Source organism: Drosophila montana, unplaced genomic scaffold (genome assembly GCF_035044405.1).
Source record: "Drosophila montana isolate Dmon_TW-CO22-7 unplaced genomic scaffold, ASM3504440v1 contig_3200_1, whole genome shotgun sequence".
NCBI classification, from domain to species: Eukaryota; Metazoa; Arthropoda; class Insecta; order Diptera; family Drosophilidae; genus Drosophila; species Drosophila montana.
This window is the reverse complement of record NW_026998080.1, coordinates 5,546,976-5,567,331: the sequence shown is the minus strand read 5'-3', so window position 1 is coordinate 5,567,331 and position 20,356 is coordinate 5,546,976. Positions and strand designations below refer to the sequence as shown.

Here is a 20,356-nt window from a genome sequence, read left to right as displayed (position 1 = left end):
GGGCATGTTCGAAAATATAAAACTATCGATCAGCATTAAGATCTTGTGCTATGGAATTTTTTTTTACAAAGAAGAAATATTATTATTATTTGTATAATTACTATTTATATTAGATTTTGATTGAGTTTATTTTATTGAAAAGAATTATTATTATTTCTGTTTTTTATTAGGATTGTTATATTTGTTATAATTATTATTTGTTTTATTAAATTTTAATTCAATATTTATATTAATTTTATATTATATTAAATAATTGTATTATTATTATTATTTGTATTATTATTGTTATTATTATTATTATTATTATTAATATTATTAATATTATTATTATCATTATTATCATTATTATCATTATTATCATTATTATCATTATTATCATTATTTTTATTATTATTATTATTATTATTATTATTATTATTATTATTATTATTATTATTATTATTAATATTATTATTATCATTATTATCATTATTATCATTATTTTTTATTATTATTATTATTATTATTATTATTATTATTATTATTATTATTATTATTATTATTATTATTATTATTATTATTATTATTATTATTATTATTATTATTATTATTATTATTATTATTATTATTATTATTATTATTATTATTATTATTATCATTATTATAATTAGTATCATTATTATCATTATTATCATTATTATCATTATTATTATTATTAGTTATTTTAATAATTTTCTTCTCATCCTGCCATGTCAATGATAGCTAGAAAAGTTGTAACTTTAAACAAAATTCGTGACTTTTTCATTCAGAGAATTCGTTTTATGCAATCGAATTCTAAACAGAGTGAGGTGCTGCCTGATTACAGGGTAATTGCTGTTCAAGCTAGCTCAACCAGAGGATTCATGCTTGCTTTATTGTGAATAAATGTGCGCACCACATTACAAAATGACAAACATGCGAACCAGTCTGCCGAGGCCCTCCCTTTCTTGCTTGGCGACGTTTTGCCATTCCGGATTAAACATTATATTCATGTATTACGCCGGATTAAATGCGGTTGGCCCAAATGCAAAGAGGCGGCCAAAACGAGCAATGGGCGGACGAGGAGGTGGAATATATTAAGGACATTCGTGCATTCGGTACCTGAACTGGCAAATGTGCGCACCTAATAATGTGAAACAGACTTACAAAGGTTGGCAAACTATTTAATAACGAATGGACTGATGAGCAGGCGGTGGCATAAAATCAGATGGCCAATGGCTTGGAAAAGTACTCATCGATTTGGCTGGTCAAAGGACGATAAGCCATGTTGGGGCGCCGACAAAAACACGACAGATCTGACCCGACGATTAAGCTCAACAAAAAAGAGGTGGCCATAAAATAGATTTGGGTTCGATGGAAACGGGCTAAAAGGATGGCTGACGCAAACTATTACGAGTTGTTGGTTCCACCTTTGGCTTCGCTTTTGAGCCGCCCTCGACCCATGGTCACATGCGTGCATTACCTCCCCCCCTGCTGTCCTGCTGTTTTTTTGTGGGGCCATGTTGAGGTCCATTTAGTCGTCGCTTCATTGGGCCAACGTCCATAACACGTTGTCCTGTCATGTCCTTAGTGACAGCAACAAAAACGTGAATACACTTTTCAAATATGCCTGACAAATCTTTTAAATGCGGATTTTATAAATTTACAAACTTGTTTGTGAATCGACACAGTTTTTATTTATTTTTAGATATTTAAAGTTTTCTATTTATGAGCCTATTAAGCTTTAGGCGTATGTCCTTGGAGAGTTTAGAATTGCTTTTAAAAACGTTTCCTTTTATAATTATTATTTTATATATTTCAATAGCATTACCTGATGCAACTTGACCCGCGTGGCTTTTGGTTAGGTAGGATTCATTTTCATTAAGCATCTCCTAAATCATGTTTATCAATTTCTCAATTAACAGAGTAATAATATATATATATACAAGACATTACCCGGCGTCGCCAGGATCAATTGTATATAGTTGAAAATGCAAGTGATATCGAAATTCCTTGTATAATTCTCTCTCAATTTCTAAAATATACTCCAATCGAATCTAATGTTTCTCCAATGTCACCATGCTGCCGTTGTTCACGCAATCCTTCCAATTCAAATTAAATTGTAAGCATCAAAACTGTCAACTGAGATTTAACCGAATATTCGTTTAGCATCGGGCTGTCTTAAGTAAAAGCTAGCTAAGAAGTAAGTAATAAGTTGCTGCTCTCGGTGCTCGTATTTCGTCTCAACTGCACAAAAACTATTCAGCTTGAACTTGTTAAAAGGCACATCTCTTCTTATATAAATAAAAACAACTTTCTGTATTCCTTCTTCCCTTGGGTTCATATACTCAACCTCAACGACTGACTGCTCAATTTCGACCCAAGAGGAAGCTTTAGTTAAAATTTCAGCTTTCGAAGTTGGTCTCCAATCAGTCAGTCAGTCAGTCAGACAGACAGTCAGTCAGTCAGTCAGTCAGTCAGTCAGTCAGTCAGTCAGTCAGTCAGGGTTTAGATAAGTATGGGGATGATTAATATTTTTATATATATTTTCAATTTACACAAAAATTAAAGTGCTCTGAAAGCTCGTTGATATGGTGCCAAAGAAATATTTATTCAAAACGTAACAAGATGAAAATAACTTGTAAATTCAAGAAAAATAAATAATTTAAATAATTTTTCTAGACTATGGGAAAACTTGCTGGCAGTGTGCAATTTTGTATGCAAAACAAGGCAACAAAAATATTCTGTTTTGCATCTTGGGAATAGATAAATAAAAATTCAAATTTAGTGTGCGTAGGCAAAATTCAAAATTGCTTTTCAACTGAACGGGCTTAAATACGGAACTCCAAGCAATATGCCATGAACTGAAGGGCTTGCTTAAAAAGGTTTATTTTTATATTTTTGAAAAAAGCTGACAACGGGGTTCCCTGAATGAATTTAAAGGCGAGGCATCGGTTTGAGCCGTGAACTGAACCATCGACAACTGAATATGGACTTAAAATTGTTATGTACACAGAGGAAAGAAAATTGCGGTTTGTAGGTTCATGTATATTATGTACATTTTAAAAGACTTTCAAACATTTTCTACCTTCTCTTATCCCTCCCCCAAGTTGCGATTTGATATTGCTCTTTTCCATGCTTAATTTAAGCTCTAAAAGTTGCATAAGGATCGGACTCTAAGCACCGAAGAAATTAAGAATGCATCTATATATTTATAGTGTGCGGCAAAGGAAGGAAGACTCATACAGACTGTTCCACATTTTGCAGCTAAGTAAACGATTATTGCTGAATGCAAAAGTTTGCACAATTAAAATTATATGACTTTCTGCAGAATTTCTGCACTCAGCGCAAAATGTTTAATATCCGGCTTAACCCCTTAAGCGGAGTGTTTAGAGATAACGACGACGGCCACTGGCAATGAAAAGAGCCAAACGCATAAAATGAAAACACGTATGGGAAAGTTTTAAATAAGCGAATATTTCTCTGTATGTTGTTTTTTTTTTGGCAACCGCTGCACGAATTTGGGGCAAGACACGGCTGTGGCATGGCCTCTTGTGGGTTTTTTTTTTGCTTTCATAAAAGCAAAGCTGATGAAGCTGCCTTGAGTTGTTGGCGGATTAGAAAATAACCGAAAAGAATGCCACTTTACGGTTGAGCTCTCGAGATTTCCTCACCATATTTGAGACGCGTGAGGGGCCCTTGGCAAGGAATTAGCAGCGTTTTGTAGTGTGCCTACCAAGTGGAACAATTGCGCTTACAGTTTGTATGCAAATTTCGAATAACAACAATGACAAAGGTCGACTCGAACTCGGCTGCTGCCACGGCCTCAAAGTATGCAGCAGAACGCGGCGAGTGGCAACTGGCAACTGCCGTGACACACACGCCACAAACGAGGCAAAGTAACTGAGCCCGGGGCAAGAGGCAGCCTTTGTTATGTTGACACATGTGTACATGTGTGTGTGTGTGTAAGTGTGTGTGTGTGTGGTTGTGCTGGCATAACAAAGAATCTGTGAATTTCATTCTTTTGCACTCACCAACTCGTTTGCACTTGGCCATATGTTTACCCAAGAGGTCAAATATGACTTAACCGGTTCATCAGTTCGTTGGGCAGTTCAATAAAGGCAAAGTCAAATAGCAACGAACACCTTTAGGCGCGCTCGACCCCGACCCGAGCTCCTACATCTAGGAGTCGCATCTCAGCGTCCCAGCAAAAATATATTTTTCTCGAGCAAACAGAAGGAACAGCTTGGTGTTGACTATTAGAATGGCGAGCAGCAAACCCAAAGGCATGACATAAATATTTATGTACTCTGTCAGATGGATGCGTGTGTAACAAGCAGCTTTGCTTTAGTAGGGAGTGCCCGACTAGGAGATGCCCTGCACAGCTGATAACTAAGCTGCCGTAACTAACATTCGAGATTTCTTTTATAAAACACATATTCTTCTTCCCTTATCCCCACACTATAGAAAGAGGACTTTCTTCGTTAACTTCGGTGTTTATAGTCCGATCTTTATGAAATTTGCAGGACTTAAATAACTCATACATATGTGTGCATATACCAGAGTGCCCTATCAGCAAAGTTTTTCGAAAAGATAAATTATTTTAGTCTGAGAACCTATATACCATATTTTCTGTAATTAGATCTTATAATTACAAATCGATGTTTCCAAATTAATATTTATCTGCAATATGGACCACAAGTTCTACTGGATCTATCATATGTGAGAATATATATATTTTAAAATTTAAGTCTTTGGCTTTTGTATGTTCCGAGATCAACGCGTTCAGCTCGTCTGCCTAATCGGGAATATATATAGCAAATGGGGAATATATATATATATGGGATTGGATATGCTTCCTTCCGCCAGTTACATAAATTTGCAAATAATCTTTGCCGTTTTTCATGGGTCTAGGGTATATAAATATATATTCTGATAGGGTAATGCTGGGCTTAACCTGCTCTCAGCCATTGGCATTTGTTTGAATGCGAAGCTTTACGATGCGCACGTAACAACGAGAATTAATTACAAGAGCTGCTGGTAAAAAAGATTGCCAGTCTTAGAACATTAATTTGTTGTCTATACCCTTTCGAAGGGTATTTACGTTTTGTTACTAAGGGCTGGAACACGTTGGGGCTGGTATTTTTGACAAAGGTATTAATAGGTATTGTCAGCCCTTGCTCTGGCAAAGTTTGTTTTTTTTATAAAATATGCTTTTAGTTTATATAAAGATCTGTCTTTATTGCCATGAAAAAACATTGTATAAGATACTTTAATGATCAGCCATTCGATTTGACAATTGTCGATCAACAAGATAGATAATTTTTGATATCACGCCAGCTTCCCCCTTGAGTGAAATCTAACTCCATCTTTACTGTCGATAACCCTATGTCTCTATTTATATTTGATGTGTTTAATCGGATAAAAAACAAAAGGTTACAATCATCGTTTTCCAATTTAACTTTTAAAGTACAGCCAAAAATTCGAATAATCAATTAATTACTATATAATGAATAGCACTTTGAGATAGATTAAATAATAAGTAAAAAAGCTAGTTAAAAAAAAATTTTTCGGAAAACCTTTTCGTTTCTCAAGCAACTGGCAGACTTAAGAAACTAAAACTTTATTTTAGACTGAAAGTTAAATTGTTTTATTAATGCCACCTAGTTTAATATAAAGTTTAATTATATTTCCAACAATTTAAAGGGTATTAACACAAACTTTTGGTGCATTGCTTCAATGGTTTTTGGGCAACGTCTCAGGTGAAAAAAACTTGCAAGGCGTAAAAGTTTTGCGGTCGTCCGATAATAGTAAAATTTTTTAATTAATGGTCGTAACTTTGCTGAGACTTTGTTTAAAGTACATTCTATTCGGCAGCTGCAGCGTCGCGATATATATATTGTTAGAGAAACTACTTTTTTAGTCGTTGTTTAACCTGCATTTTATTTGAAGGCTAATGGCCGTCTTCCCCTCCTGCCGCATGCACCTGAGGAGCACACTGAGGGGCAATTTCCTTTCGATGTTGGCTCAAAAGCTTTAAATTTCTTTGAAATTGCGCATGAAATGCCAAAAGGAAGCTATGTGGCAGAGGCAGGATTACATTTACATATGTGTGTGTGTGTGTGTGTACACATATATTTCATATTTCCGTTGCCATCCCGATTTCTCTCGTTGTATTGATAGGATAATGTGCATGTATTTTACCAAAGGAAAATCGTTGGGCTTCATTTTATTTTTGCGCTCACACGTTCTGAAGAGAACTTGCATTCCGACTTTGCATATTTGGTAACTTAGCCAGAGAATGTCTACTTTATTTATATTTTAAATTTCGTGTATGTGTCCCCAGCTGGACTTTAATCGCAACTTTATAGCCCGACGCAATGTGAACCCGTGCAGTTAATGCGCTTAGCCAAAGCCTTTTAATGCTAACGAGTTGATGCATTTTCCTTGAAAACAATTTCCTGGCATGTAATTTTACAGTTTTTGCCAAAGACTGCTTTTTATAGCCACAATCCCCTTTTGTTCTGGCCATAACAAATAGCCTGAATTGCGCCTGGGGCTTGTTCGTTTGTTCGAATCGAATGCTTTAAGCCATGAAATACTCTCTGTCATCGGTAATATGATGTGATTTAATATTTACGCGCTCCCGCCGGAGATTGGGGCGAGGGACAGCAGTACGGGCATGTCGTCAGGCCTCCGGCTAACAAAGTCGAATGACAGCCAGCCCGGATACGGCAACTGGGGAAACGGGGAAAAGCTGGCCCAGGGGTATGCTCATAATTTACGTGCAGCAGGTGGATTGGGACAAGGAGGCTGCTCGCTGGCGCATTCATTTGATTTGACTAAATTAACATTTAATTACGCTAATTGTGGCACAATACAGCGCTAACTTTACGTGGACACAAATCGGATACAAATGCGACATGACAAGCCAAAGAAATGTGTACTTCATTTGCACAATTCTCTGTCGCTGGAAATGCCTGTAAATATTTTAAGCCATTTCTGTTTTTTTTTGCACGTTGCAGCCAACAGGTCCGTTGAGTGTTGTAGTTGAGCGCCACAAACTTTTCTTAGCATCATAATCCAGATTTTGTCCTTGTCCTTGCCGTCGTCTTCGCTTTTGCCTTAGCGTGAAGGTCCTTCCAGCTGCCAAACGGCAGCCAGTGACAATTGGCGACAGTTTTAAATAACCACTTGCAGGCGGCAATTTATTTAATTAACTCAATTGGCTATATAAGAAGATTAAGCAGCAGCCATCTAAGAAAAGGATGCGCCCCAATTAGTTGGCTTTGCAAACTTGACTGCTTAAAACGAGATAATTTAGACCTGAGGTCTAAATGCTTCAAATTATACTAATTAAACTTTTGGTCCAGCGAACACCTTGTCCCTTTTTCACAGCTTTAACTTGTTGAGTTGTTGTAAGCGGCAATCGCTACATTCGTGTGCTTTACCCGTTGTCAAAGATGTATTTTCTTTAACAACAAAACTTTAGTTTTTTTATTTTTGTTTATTATTGCTTTATTAGGTATGCCAGGAATCGGCCAGCAATATTGGCCATAACAAGGAGGGAAAGAGTAAGTACATTGTGTTCACAACTGTTTCATATAGCTCTAAGTTAAAAACTTTAATTTTTCTCCTTGATATATGATGATTTATGTACTATTTGCTAAACACTTGGCGTGCATAAAAAATGGTCTAAACAAACGCCGCATATATCAGACCTAAATACGCTGTCAGACACACTCGTGTGTATGCAAATATTGTGTGTGCGCAGATGACGTCGTCGCCTTGGCTCCACAACCGTCAGAATAAAAGTTTTATCAATAAAAAAAAAGCAGCTCAAAGTGTGGTTGCAGCAACATGCAATTGTTTGTGTTGTTACCCATTTTGCTATTGTTGCATTTGCTGTCAGCCGAGGCAACGCCAGGTGATACGCCCTTCTCCCACTTCTCCTCCATTTAAGGGCGTCCATGGCTGCATGTCCTCACCTTCAGTATAGGGAAAGTAGATAGATTTCCATGTCGTCGTCATGGCATTTTGTTGATGTTGAGCACATTTTTTTTGATTTGCCACAATGCAAAGCAACATTTAAATTGCATTCAATTTGCAATATCATTTGCAGTTCTTTAAAGGTAAGAACTAAATTCGAATAGCTTCCCAACCAGCGCGAATTTGCTGCAAAGTGATGCAGTTGCACCATTTTCCATCCGTGTACAAGGCAATGTGTGTGTGTGTGTGTGTGTGTGTGAAAGGCACGCCAATATCACATTTTGAATTGTTTTCAATCGACATTTGCGTCCTTGAACGAATAGGTACCCACTCTTTTTTTTATTATTTCTACTCTCAGCGAGGAAAGGGGAGGGGGGCGGGGCGAGTGTGTGTGTGTTGAAAGCAAATTTTGCAATTTGATTAAAGCATGCAAATTGTGTCTGGGGAAGCGCACACTTTGAATAAACTGCTTGCGCCCGAAAGCACGCAATACATTTTTTTTTAGCTTCAGATGTTATCGTGTTCGGCATTTGATTCGTCTGCCTATCTTATTATATTTTTTTTATTTATGTGCTTTGGCAATGAAGTCCTTTTTCAAATACAGCAATTTTGATTAAAACGTGCAAATTGTATCTGTATCAATATATATTATTTGTCTAGCTTCAAATGTTATCGAAATCGATGTTTGATTCGTCTGCCTTTATTATTATTTTTTTTTCTATCTATTTATGCTCTTTAGTAATTAACTTCTTTGCCATGCAAACCGTTTTGTCTTCGATATAACAAACTCAATGAATCTCTAATGATCTAATAAAACATCTACAAATGCTATCGGAGTCGATATAAAATCGATAAGCAAATGCATACATTTATTTAGTCGTACAACTAGAAATTAATTGCCATGCTAACCGGACTTTCATTGATAATATTACCTCAATGAATCTCCAATGATTAATGTTTAAGCATGTACAAATGTTATCGAAGTCGATATAAGTTCGATTAAACAAATGCATTACTGTGTCTCCATTTCGACTCATATATTTATGTATTAGCGTGTACTCACAAACCGTGACCCAATAACCCTAATAGCATTGATAATGATCAATCAAAACATTTGGGAAATCCAAACAATACAAATTAGTTTTATTTGATATGTCAGAAGACAAGACAGCGACCGTAATTAATAGTCCCATGGCTCTCACATGTCGCTTATACAGAATACAGAATCGTTGGGATATTTTGTAGTTTACCTGGAAAAGGACAATGGCTGTGCATAATAAATATATGCGTGTGTCACACAGCCGATTACTGTGGCAGTTATCAGTGCGGTTCGGCAAAAGGGCAAATCAATTTAATTGCAATCAAGTATATGGCTTTAGATTAATGGCCCTTTCAAAGTGCAAACAAACATTGAATATACATATGTACATATTAATGAAGTATGGCATGCATGAGGAGCGTTTGGTTATTGTTGTTTCATCCTCAAAACAAATAAGTAGAACAAACGCGACACATAATCGATAAAACACAACAAAGCCACACAGAAAGGAATGCAGCGCAGGTGCAAGGACTGTGCCGCCGCCGCCCAATGGAGTTGGCTTTGATTAACAATAATATTCCATGCCAGGTGGCAATGGGTCAGTTTATCAGGTCATGATTAGAAGGCCAACAACATGACTAGCACGCATAAATTGATGACCATTGATTCAATGAATGAATGGCGTTGACGGTGACGAGTGGGTCCTTCCCATTTTTAATCATACCTACTAAATTTGCAAAGACTACGAAAGGGTAGTCCCACAACACATGTTTGCATGTGTCTGTAGAATCTAAGCTGAGGCTCCTCTATCCTTCCAAATATCCTTTATTGTGGAGACGAAACAATTTAAAGTAAAAATTGGATCTTTCCTCTTGACATACATATTAGTGACAAAAAGAATTTCTCTAACTGCTTGACTTAATGTCCAACTATGATTTATTAATAATCAATATATTAATAAATAATCCTATTGACGTTCATTTTTGCGCTACAGCAACTAAATCACCTTTGCAGTTATACGCTCTTTCAGGTCCGAGCTAGGATGTTCCGATTGCTGAATAAAGTGAATTTGGCTAAATATTCAATACCCTCAAAGACATAACAAATAAACGATATTTCAATTTCTTTTCTTAGCTGGACAACAAAAAATTAGCTTTAAATTGGACGTTTCTTAGGGAATTAAACGCTCAAAAATTGTAAATTTAATGAAGGTAGCTTGAAAAATAAATAAGTTGATTAATCATCGCTTCATGCTAGTATATAGGTATCCAGTCCTGTTGAATTTGCTTTTATATTGTAGATATTTGTCTGTGTTAATTGGCTTTCAACGCCAAGCTTGAGCTTCAATAGCTACACAATATCTTGTATCATAATGACTAAAAAAGTTGAACGGTATTCAGGGTATCTTAAAGTAAAGCCTTCTTCGACTCGAGCATTCGTACTGCCAGAGTCTAGAACACAAGAACGCCCACCCGTCACACACCATTAATAATCTCCAGGGAAAAACAAAAGCTCTAAGAATCGTCGGGGTCTTCGATTTTTGTAGTTTGACAGACGACAACGCACTTGACCATTTCCATTTGCCGAAGGTCTTGCTGTGACTTAGTCCATGACACGTTTGCGCGTGCAGAATACGATATTTTTGTGTGTCGCTTGTAATTAAGGTGAAAGTTGAGGGGAGCAGCTCCATCTAGTTCCCTGCCCAAGGGGTGGCCATTCAACTGTTTGTTCTAGGAATTTATTGATTAAATTTACTTGTTGTGTGGCGACACGATTTAAGGCGCGTGGACTCTATAAATCTGTCCATTCGTACACAGATAGATACAAATCAAGAGCTTGAGTTTATGCATAAAGTTCTTATTTGAAGTCAATAGAAGACTTTGATTGACATGAGATTAATTTATGTCTGATTCAAAACCATTTCATAGTTATTTGAGGACTATTTAGAACTTGATTCAAGAGCTTTTAGCTTGATTAACGAATTTAGTATGAGGCAGCTTGTCCGTCGTTTTTCACTCTGTGTACCTGTCTATTAATTTTACTTGGCCCGCCTGCCTTGTGGCGCATCGCTTCCTCTCTTTTTCACCTAATCATAACTCAGTTTTGCGAGTGTTGGGGAAAATGCATTCAAAATGAGACGAATGCCAAAGGCAAGCAAGCGTTAACATTACGGATTATTTAATATCGCTCATACGTCACGTTGCCCTCTAGAAGTGACGGCAACGGTTGCGCTTATTCTGTCACTCTCTGCACGCCTCCCTTTTCCGCGTCCCTCACTGCTCCTATCTCACTTTGCTTTATTACAAAATCACTTTCCACTCCGCACCGGCAAACTGTCTTTTTGCGAGCCTTCAGCCTGCCAGGTGCTGAAGTGGCGCACGGATAAGCGGACGAGTGTCTGCCTGCTTAACAAAAAAACAGCGTACGAATGGGGCGTGGACGCCCTGTGGCTGCCTGCCACTGCTAATGTCGCATTTTGAAATCTCTTTTCGTGTCGCATGCTCTTTTTTAATACCCTGTACACGTAACAAATAGAATACTAAAATTGTGCAAGTTTGACTAACAGGCAGTAGGAGGCTTCACATTCTCTTTCTCTCTCTCTTTCTCAGATCTCAGTAATGATAAATTTATCAAGCCATTAGTAAATGAATTGTGTTTATAATTAGCGATACTTCGACCAGTTCCAAAGTATAGATAATTATACATTTCCACACACTCTTCTATGGAGCTATACACACGAAAGTTGGAAATATAGATTCTCGCCTTGTTGAACGCAATTAGATACAGGGTAACTCCTGATTCGGCACTCCCGACTAAAGCACTTTTACCTAGTTTTCTTTTCGATTTGACAGACTTTCTGAAAGGTCTCGAAAAAATATAAGATTAAAATGGTTGTTTACTTCCTAAGTACATTGTAAACTAAGTGACGGATTTATGACAAGTTTTTTAAGCAAAATAAACTTGAGTCTTGGAGCATCATCAATCAATATGTGGCAAGGTGGAAGGATAACGTTTGCGTAATTTGTGATTTTTTGAGAATTTTATTACTGATAAAAAATAGAAAAAGAAATACAAAAATTGTACCGCAATTAAAGTCAGACGTCTGAGTTATTTAAATATCGTGTGACCCACAAAAATTAAAAGCATAACAATAAACAATTTATTGCTGCCGACTTTCTGGCGCTTGTGCCAGACATTTGTATGGAACAGACATCCACCCAAAACGCATAAAGCGAGTACTTGTTTTATGTCGGAGTCGAGTTGCTTCGACGTAGAAGTGCTTATGGCAAAAGAGATGTTAGTCAAACAACGATATTGAACAACTTGGCAAATGGCATATCGGAAAGCGTAGAGTTTTATAATTGAAATTCAATTTGTATATTGACATATTCTTATTTAACAAATCCTTTTATTGTCAAAGAAAGTTGCATTCAATGAATTGAAGTGTCTGAACCGTATATACTCTTTTTACTTTGTGAACGAGTATTAAAAGTCCTACGTGAAATGTTAAACAATCGAGTAAGAGGCTGAAGTTTAAGGTGAATTTTGTTATCAGCAATAAATATAAATGGATTTTAAGCAAAACTTAAATTGAATTTTATAAAATTAAGTTTGGATTCAAATTTAAGCTTAATGAAATAAAATCAAGAAAGAAAGGATATCTGGGACACGCCGACGATCAAATATTCTTATAGATTTAGTTCATATTTATATACATATTATCATCATGTATAAGAATAGTGAAGCTTGTAATTGTCGAGTTTGTTCAAGATACCTATTAAAAAAGAATTTTTACCCATACAAAATATATATTATATAGATGTTGACAGTATTTTGCTTATATGTAAGCATCATAAATAACAATTGTCAAGTTTTATTGTCTTGAAACACAAATAAGTTTTTTTATACAAGATGAAATTGTCTTCTTCTATCTATTACACACATCATGACAAAAGAAAATAACATTGTAGCAGGGAATGAAAAATCCCATAAAAAAATAAATTTGCAATTACTATAAAGAACGAAAGTTCGTAATGGCCAATTGGCAAATGTTGCCAGGGTTAACTCCCTGTTGTTGCTGTATTTATGTAAATTTCTTCTTAAATGCCCATCAAGTAACCAAGCGGGAAGTTTCCGCTGTAAATGGTGCAGAACTCAAAGAATATGCAAGCCTTAAATATTTTATATACTGGATAATTTTGTATATTTAAACTTTCTATTGCGCATGCTACATTTTGCCTGATGAAGTTGTTTTGATTGCCAGCCAGAGGATGCAACAATTAATTTGCGTGAAATGGTACGAATTCCAAAGGTTCCTCGTGTAACTTGCTCTTTCGCGTGGCTATTTTGTGGTTTTGCCACCCTTTGCCTTTGCCTGGTCTGATTGTTGCTTTTCAAGTCAGCTAATTGTGGGTAACCTTAAGCTGCCGCGCCGAGAGTGTCCCCTGCTGCCGTTTTAGCCACGTTTCGTTGATTTGCCGCATTTTGGTTTTTGCTGCAAGACGCCTCGAATCCCTGACCCAATTAGTAGCCAGCCACAATGCACTTAAGTGCTGGAATTAGGCTGGTGCTACACCATTTAATACAATTGGTTTCTCACTTCTTCTCTGCTGCGATGTGCAAATGATTTTGGGGCTGAATTTCAAATATAGCACTTGCCTGAAGCTGGCTCGCTAAAGTTTTATTTATTATATTATCTTACAAATATTTATAATATTATATATATTTATAATACCCAACAAAGAACAGGGTTTAAACACCAAAAAAAAAAGGAGTAGATTCTGCCGGATCTTTCTTTAGGAGATTTTGCTGTCGACTCTAGAATTGCAAGCGCCATGTCTCCTTTTCGAAGCAATAATTTGTTGAGAATTGCAAGTGTCATTCAATGGAAAATGGCAAAGAGAGATTTTCCGCCTTTCAAAACAGCCAGACTACCAATTGTACTAAATGTTTGAATGCCAATTGATAGTTGGGATCCTTACGAATTCAAAAAGGTACAACATTTCAAAATCAGGCAATATTTACCCGAGATATTCAAAAAAAAATCATTAAAAAAGTTTCATTTTCGAAACGACCACGATTTTTAAAAAAAAAACGTGATGTAACCCTTTGCCATTTGGTCGATTTGGGCCAAAATTTAGATTTTCACTTTTTTGATGCAAATCGATTGTACTGATCCCTACGAATCCAAAATGGTATAAAATTCCAAAATCTGACATTATTTGGCCGAGATATCCCAAAAAAACATCAAAAAAGGTTGACTTTACAAACGTATCGTTTTTGGTCAACAACTTTGTTTAACCCATCGATTTTTAAAATGTTTGAATGCCAATTGATAGTTGGGATCCGTACGAATTCAAAAAGATATAACATTTCAAAATCGGGCAATATTCACCCGAGATATTAAAAAAAAATCATCAAAAAAGTTTCATTTTCGAAACGACCACGATTTTTCGAAAAAAACGTGATGTAACCCCTTGCCATTTGGTCGATTTGGGCCAAAATTTAGATTTTCACTTTTTTGATGCAAATCGATTGTACTGATCCCTACGAATCCAAAATGGTATAAAATTCCAAAATCTGACATTATTTGGCCGAGATATGCCAAAAAAAACATCAAAAAAGGTTGACTTTACAAACGTATCGTTTTTTGGTCAACAACTTTGTTTAACCCATCGATTTTGAAAATGTTTGAATGCCAATTGATAGTTGGGATCCGTACGTATTTAAAAAGGTATAACTTTTCAAAATCAGGCAATATTTACCCGAGATATTAAAAAAAAATCATCAAAAAAGTTTCATTTTCGAAACGACCACGATTTTTCGAAAATAACGTGATGTAACCCCTTGCCATTTGATCGATTTGGGCCAAAATTTAGCTTTTCACTTTTTTGATGCAAATCGATTGTACTGATCCCTGCGAAACCAAAATGGTATAAAATTCCAAAATCTGACATTATTTGGCCGAGATATGCCAAAAAAAACATCAAAAAAGGTTGACTTTACAAACGTATCGTTTTTTGGTCAACAACTTTGTTTAACCCATCGATTTTGAAAATGTTTGAATGCCAATTGATAGTTGGGATCCGTACGAATTCAAAAAGGTATAACATTTCAAAATCGGGCAATATTTACCCGAGATATTCAAAAAAAATCATTAAAAAAGTTTCATTTTCGAAACGACCACGATTTTTCGAAAACAACGTTATGTAACCCCTTGCCATTTGATCGATTTGGGCCAAAATTTAGATTTTCACTTTTTTGATGCAAATCGATTGTACTGATCCCTGCGAAACCAAAATGGTATAAAATTCCAAAATCTGACATTATTTGGCCGAGATATGCCAAAAAAAACATCAAAAAAGGTTGACTTTACAAACGTATCGTTTTTTGGTCAACAACTTTGTTTAACCCATCGATTTTTAAAATGTTTGAATGCCAATTGATAGTTGGGATCCGTACGTATTCAAAATGGTATAACATTTCAAAATCAGACAATATTTACCCGAGATATTAAAAAAAAAATCATTAAAAAAGTTTCATTTTCGAAACGACCACGATTTTTCGAAAAAAACGTGATGTAACCCCTTGCCATTTGGTCGATTTGGGCCAAAATTTAGATTTTCACTTTTTTGATGCAAATCGATTGTACTGATCCCTACGAATCCAAAATGGTATAAAATTCCAAAATCTGACATTATTTGGCCGAGATATGCCAGAAAAGCTTCAAAAAAGGTTTACCTTACAAACGAATCTTTTTTTGGTCAACAACTTTGTTTAACCCATCGATTTTTAAAATGTTTGAATGCCAATTGATAGTTGGGATCCGTGCGTATTCAAAAAGGTATAACATTTCAAAATCGGGCAATATTCACCCGAGATATTTAAAAAAAATCATCAAAAAAGTTTCATTTTCGAAACGACCACGATTTTTCGAAAAAAACGTGATGTAACCCCTTGCCATTTGGTCGATTTGGGGCAAAATTTAGATTTTCACTTTTTTGATGCAAATCGATTGTACTGATCCCTACGAATCCAAAATGGTATAAAATTCCAAAATCTGACATTATTTGGCCGAGATATGCCAAAAAAACATCAAAAAAGGTTGACTTTACAAACGTATCGTTTTTGGTCAACAACTTTGTTTAACCCATCGATATTTAAAATGTTTGAATGCCAGTTGATAATTGGGATCCGTACGAATTCAAAAAGATATAACATTTCAAAATCAGGCAATATTTACCCGAGATATTACCAATAAATCATCAAAAAAGTTTTGATTTTCGAAACGACCCCGATTTTTCGAAAAAAACGTGATGTAACCCCTTGCCATTTGGTAGATTTGGGCCAAAATTTAGATTTTCACTTTTTTGATGCAAATCGATTGTACTGATCCCTACGAATCCAAAATGGTATAAAATTCCAAAATCTGACATTATTTGGCCGAGATATGCCAAAAAAAAACATCAAAAAAGGTTGACTTTACAAACGTATCGTTTTTTGGTCAACAACTTTGTTTAACCCATCGATTTTTAAAATGTTTGAATGCCAATTGATAGTTGGGATCCGTACGAATTCAAAAAGGTATAACATTTCAAAATCGGGCAATATTTACCCGAGATATTCAAAAAAAATCATTAAAAAAGTTTCATTTTCGAAACGACCACGATTTTTCGAAAAAAACGTTATGTAACCCCTTGCCATTTGATCGATTTGGGCCAAAATTTAGATTTTCACTTTTTTGATGCAAATCGATTGTACTGATCCCTGCGAAACCAAAATGGTATAAAATTCCAAAATCTGACATTATTTGCCCGAGATATGCCAAAAAAAACATCAAAAAAGGTTGACTTTACAAACGTATCGTTTTTTGGTCAACAACTTTGTTTAACCCATCGATTTTTAAAATGTTTGAATGCCAATTGATAGTTGGGATCCGTACGAATTTAAAAAGGTATAACATTTCAAAATCAGGCAATATTTACCCGAGATATTAAAAAAAAATCATCAAAAAAGTTTCATTTTCGAAACGACCACGATTTTTCGAAAAAAACGTTATGTAACCCCTTGCCATTTGGTCGATTTGGGCCAAAATTTAGATTTTCACTTTTTTGATGCAAATCGATTGTACTGATCCCTACGAATCCAAAATGGTATAAAATTCCAAAATCTGACATTATTTGGCCGAGATATGCCAAAAAAAAACATCAAAAAAGGTTGACTTTACAAACGTATCGTTTTTTGGTCAACAACTTTGTTTAACCCATCGATTTTAAAAATGTTTGAATGCCAATTGATAGTTGGGATCGGTACGAATTCAAAAAGGTATAACATTTCAAAATCGGGCAATATTTACCCGAGATATTCAAAAAAAATCATTAAAAAAGTTTCATTTTCGAAACGACCACGATTTTTCGAAAAAAACGTTATGTAACCCCTTGCCATTTGGTCGATTTGGGCCAAAATTTAGATTTTCACTTTTTTGATGCAAATCGATTGTACTGATCCCTGCGAAACCAAAATGGTATAAAATTCCAAAATCTGACATTATTTGCCCGAGATATGCCAAAAAAAACATCAAAAAAGGTTGACTTTAGAAACGTATCGTTTTTTGGTCAACAACTTTGTTTAACCCATCGATTTTTAAAATGTTTGAATGCCATTTGATGGTTGGGATCCGTACGAATTTAAAAAGGTACAACATTTCAAAATCAGGCAATATTTACCCGAGATATTAAAAAAAAATCATTAAAAAAGTTTCATTTTCGAAACGACCACGATTTTTCGAAAAAAACGTTATGTAACCCCTTGCCATTTGGTCGATTTGGGCCAAAATTTAGATTTTCACTTTTTTGATGCAAATCGATTGTACTGATCCCTACGAATCCAAAATGGTATAAAATTCCAAAATCTGACATTATTTGGCCGAGATATGCCAAAAAAAAACATCAAAAAAGGTTGACTTTACAAACGTATCGTTTTTTGGTCAACAACTTTGTTTAACCCATCGATTTTTAAAATGTTTGAATGCCAATTGATAGTTGGGATCGGTACGAATTCAAAAAGGTATAACATTTCAAAATCGGGCAATATTTACCCGAGATATTCAAAAAAAATCATTAAAAAAGTTTCATTTTCGAAACGACCACGATTTTTCGAAAAAAACGTTATGTAACCCCTTGCCATTTGGTCGATTTGGGCCAAAATTTAGATTTTCATTTTTTTGATGCAAATTGATAGTACTGATCCTTACGAGTCCAAAATGGTATAAAATTCCAAAATCGGACATTATTTTGCCCGAGATATGCCAAAAAAAACATCAAAAAAGGTTGACTTTAGAAACGTATCGTTTTTTGGTCAACAACTTTGTTTAACCCATCGATTTTTAAAATGTTTGAATGCCATTTGATGGTTGGGATCCGTACGAATTCAAAAAGGTATAACATTTCAAAATCAGGCAATATTTACCCGAGATATTACAAAAACATCGTCAAAAAAGTTTCATTTTCGAAACGACCACGATTTTTCGAAAAAACTTGATGTAACCCCTTGCCATTTGGCCGATTTGGGGCAAAATTTAGATTTTCATTTTTTTGATGCAAATCGATTGTACTGATCCCTACGAATCCAAAATGGTATAAAATTCCAAAATCTGACATTATTTTGCCCGAGATATGCCAAAAAAAACATCAAAAAAGGTTGACTTTAGAAACGTATCGTTTTTTGGTCAACAACTTTGTTTAACCCATCGATTTTTAAAATGTTTGAATGCCATTTGATGGTTGGGATCCGTACGAATTCAAAAAGGTATAACATTTCAAAATCAGGCAATATTTACCCGAGATATTACAAAAACATCGTCAAAAAAGTTTCATTTTCGAAACGACCACGATTTTTCGAAAAAACTTGATGTAACCCCTTGCCATTTGGCCGATTTGGGGCAAAATTTAGATTTTCATTTTTTTGATGCAAATCGATTGTACTGATCCCTACGAATCCAAAATGGTATAAAATTCCAAAATCTGACATTATTTTGCCCGAGATATACCAAAAAAGCATAAAAAAATGTTTACCTTAGCCAATTGTAATTTGTAATTCATTTTTTCTCTATTTTGGCTAGCTGGTTAAACATTGTTGAATAATTAAAATGTATTCTATTTGTGCTATGCAAATAATTTTTAATTAGTATTCACGCGTTTCTATTTCATTAGCCACCAATTGTTAATCGTTTTCGCTAACAACTGGCGTAATTATTTTGCAATCAAAATTCAATAAAGCGCCAATAAAAGTATCTCAATTGGCACTCATCTTTAATTCAGAGCGTTCCATTTCAGTGCACATAAATTCATTTCTATTTAGTTACAGACGTGTAACGTATTGGCCCTTCAATAGCAATAAAACATGCAAAAATCATTAGAGAGAGATTTTCCAGCACATTAGTGCCAGGTGATCCATTCAAATACAGGGACACCCTAAGCCTGTTGGGAGATTTCTGTACGTGACAATAAATTTCGATTAATCAATCACCTCAACTGTCCAATGTTTGGGTTCGAACCTCATTTTGTAATTACACGTTGAAATTTCATTCGGTTGCAGGACAAACCACAACACACAAACCACTCAATCAGTGGCAAATTCCGTTTGTAAAATGTGGCAAATTACGAACAAATAATAAAAAGTTTAAATTTGAATGTTAATTTCGATTACGTTATCTTTAAAACATGCTAAAAATATATGGAGAATTACAGTAATTTATACAATATATGTATATCATGAGTAACATTCGGAAATCCAGGCTTTTCCAAAACTGAAGGCTTATTATCTGTGAGCATATAATTAGATAAAGCCTACATTTCCTCTTTCAAGGAATTCCCCAGCTCAACATTAAACCGAACCTAAATGGATACCTAAATATAATATTTTAAAGTACTTTGTTTAATTTGGTATAAAGTGCAATTTTCTGGCTACATTTTCCAGTTGCATAGGTAGAACTTGGGCATTCCGTGAAACTTTTGCGACTAGTCCTTTTGGTGCAATAAATTAAATCAAGTTGAGCAGAACAGCCGCCGGCAGTTGGTTCTCACTGGCAAATTGCAATTCACGGATGGCAAATCTGCAATTGAAATGGGGACTCACCGCAGGACGCGTTCGCATTGCATAAATTGCATATTACGACAATTGTCGGCGTTTTATCAGTGATTGCTATTATCTTTTGCTCTTCTTCTTCTTTTTTTCCTATTTGCGCTTTTTCCGACAGAGTATCCTACAGCTACTGTTATTCCGTCGTGGCCAGCTCATGAGGATTTGGCTGGTGTGTTTGTGTGCTCATCG

The 20,356-nt window shown here is 35.2% G+C and overlaps 1 protein-coding gene and 1 long non-coding RNA gene across 3 annotated transcripts in view; one reads left to right on the top strand and one right to left on the bottom strand.

Annotated features, from left to right (window-relative positions):
• Positions 1-20,356, bottom strand: part of ktub (Tub domain-containing protein ktub) — a 34,386-nt gene that overhangs the window by 9,932 nt on the left and 4,098 nt on the right. The gene's annotated exons all lie outside the window — the stretch shown is intronic.
• Positions 2,846-3,465, top strand: LOC135432234 (uncharacterized). Its single transcript, XR_010436895.1, has 3 exons — positions 2,846-3,029; positions 3,147-3,268; positions 3,329-3,465. It is a non-coding gene; the product is annotated as an uncharacterized LOC135432234 (long non-coding RNA).